A 3296-nucleotide genomic window follows, 5' to 3' on the forward strand; every position below is an offset into this window, starting at 1 on the left:
TATATTTCTGCTGCTTTTAAATAAAGTATATATATATTTATATTGGGTTGATGCGTAATTGCTGCGGCTTTTTTGCAACAAAAACAATAACATGTAACAAAAACATCTTTAAATGATTATTCCAGAGCATATTCACCATCTACTTCAATTACTGCTTCCCATTTGCTTGGCAGACGGTCAGACCGTCATTAAAGATGTTTTTGCTAAATATTGTTATTGTTTTTGTTGAATAAAATCTGTTGAAAAAAGCTGCAATAATTATGCACCAACCCAAGATATATATATATATATATATCCATTTTGTGTTAACTGTGGAATAAATAAAAGAGTAATCATTGCCATAGTAGAGATAAATAATATATTTTGGGCCAAATCAGTCTCTTGCTACACTGAATTTCACTTCTAGGTGCTCAGAAAGATCCTATGCTCCTACTTACAGATGACATTCACAGTATCAAGAGACTGGCTTGACCCAAGGGCAGTAGAATAATAGGAAAGTTATCAGAGGAAGTAGTGTTCATATGTGGAAGATGCACACAAGCCATAAAATCTCCAGATATTCAGGAAATTGATTTTCTCAAATGCCCCAGAGGCTCTTTAGAGGTAGTGGATAATTACTGCTACCTAAGGGACCAAACTAGTAGTGGGGTGAGAGTGTATAGAAAGTGTAATAACTAGAATAAGAATTGGATGGAGAAAATTCAGGAAGTTTTTACCTTTGTTGGCAACCAAAGGTTTCTCTGAGAAAAAGGAAAATTGTATGATGTATGTATATGAACAGTAATTCTACATGGTAGTGAGATGTAGGCCCTGAATGCAGAGGACATGTGAAGGCTAGAGAGCAATGAGGCTATGCTCTGCTGGATGTGTAATGTAAGCACTCTGTTCATGTGCAACAGAGTGCTTGTATGTTGACAGAAAAGTTTGGCATAAGAGAAATTAGATGTCGTGTGCAAGAGAAAAGACTGCATTGGTTTGATCATGTGATATGGATGGCTGTCAACAGCTCCATAAAGAAGTGCCAATCACTCAATTGGATGGAACTTGTGAAAGAGGGAGACCCAAGAAGACATGGGACAAAATACTGAAGAATGATCTCAGGACACTGAACCTTATAGAGGAGATCTGGTGCCTTACTATACTCAGGAAGACCCATCCTACACAGTAGAAATGTTAATGCCACTCCTCCTGCTGAAAATGATTGGCCTGCAAGAGCCCTGTGTCATTTCCACATAAAAAGAAAACTCTTGTGTCAGCACTATGTAAAAGTGCTTGTGCTAGTGCCATGTAAAAATCACCCATCACACTTTGTAAAGTTGTTGGTATTAGGAAGGGCATCCAGCTGTAGAAACCAAGCCAAAACAGACTGGAATTTGGTACAACTCTCCAGCTTGAAGTCTACTTCACCAGGCCTGAAATGGGTCAGACAGAATTCATTTAAGCAGATTTTTATGACCAGATACCCTTCTTATAGTCAACCTTCACCTTTTGCCCTTTTTCCAAGCCAAGATAATATTTCCCCATGGCTAGACATGCTTTTCATGTAAGATTGGATATCACTGTATCATGCTGATACTCTTTTACAATCATCACATGTCAAAACAAGGAGATACAGGTACATACATTCATGCACACAGGTGGCCAGTCACAAACACAAAATGTCATTGTCAAAAATATGAATTTTACATCATGTATTGTAATTTTCTTGTCTGAAATATGAACAATTACACAGTCTGTCTGAAATAGAACAGAGTTGAAATATAGTACTTATATAACATAGTTTATGATAAATTTATGCTTTCATACTTTATTTCAGTATACTGTTACTGCATTATTTTCACATTCACATAAGGCAGTGAGCCGGCAGAATCATTAGCACACTGGACGAAATACTTAGTGGTATTTCGCTCGTCATTACGTTCTGAGTTCAAATTACGCCAAGATCAACTTTGCTTTTCATCCTTTCAGAGTTGATAAAATAAGTACCAGTTGAGCACTGGGGTTGATGTAATCGACTTATCCCTACCCCCCAGCTGCCCTTGTGGCAAAAATTTGAAATATTTCCCCTACAAAATTACTTTAAAATATCTTTCAGAGATGCCAAAAGAGTTAGGCCAATAGAATAAGTACTAGGCTTACAAAGAATAAGTCCTGGGGGTGATTTGCTCAACTAAAGGCAGTGCTCCAGCATGGCCGCAGTCAAATGACTGAAACAAGTAAAAGAGTAAGTGTATGATGGAAGATACTAAGTTTGTTTTGTACTCAAAATATACTTTTGAAATAGAGTTGTGTCTTATACACTAACAAATACATTACTTTTTTTTCTTCTTTTGCTTATTTATGAAGTTATTAAAATTTTTAATCTTAGGTAATTATGTATAGTACCATTTCTTTATTTTTAGAAATCATCAGCATGACGTAACTCAAGGTATCTAAATTAAACATTTTATGGAGCAAGACGTTTTTTAGAAATAGAAAATAATTAGTCTAGAAGAAATTGATGGAATGTGTTTTTCCCTTTCTATTTTTGCTTGTCTTTTTCTTCATGGAATATTAATACTTTAGCAATCTAGAGAGAAAAGAGAAAAAATTCTTTGTGTCTATATACAGAGTAACTATTTGTAGGGAGTTCTTACCTTGTGAAGGTGCTTTTTTAGTAGCTGATATTTTAGTTTTAACTTCAAACAAAATTTATAAGCCGTTACTGATATATTTGAGGTGCTGTTATTCAAATCAAACTGCTACTACATAGTAGTAATCCCTTGTTATGTAGTAGAAGAAATATCTCTTCATAGACATAACACCTCAGCTTACAGTTTACAGTTTGAATGGATCTTTAGGATTCTCAGCTGGAGTATTTCAAGTACATGGAGTCCCACAGAAAACAATTAGTAGGAGGATGATAATCATTTCTTTGTAATATTTGGCAAAATTACAAGTTTGAATTTGAAATTTAGGATCTATGCAACATAGAATATACATTTTTTTCTTTTCTTTTTTATGAATATGAAGTTCTTGAAATTTATAATTTTAGGTAATCATGCATAGTACCATTTCATTCTTTATTAGAAATCAACAGCATGACAAAATCTGAGGTATATAAATTAAATATTTTATGAAACGAGACATTTCCTATAGATGGAAAATAATTATAGTCTAAAAGAAATTCATGGAATGTGTTTCTTTCCTGTTACCTTTTTCTTCTTTTTTTTTTCTTCATAAAGCATTAGTTAGAGAAAATTCTTAGTGTCTACACAGAGAGTAACTGCTTCCAGGGAGTTCTACCTTGTGAAGGT

This window comes from Octopus bimaculoides, chromosome 7 (genome assembly GCF_001194135.2).
Source record: "Octopus bimaculoides isolate UCB-OBI-ISO-001 chromosome 7, ASM119413v2, whole genome shotgun sequence".
NCBI classification, from domain to species: Eukaryota; Metazoa; Mollusca; class Cephalopoda; order Octopoda; family Octopodidae; genus Octopus; species Octopus bimaculoides.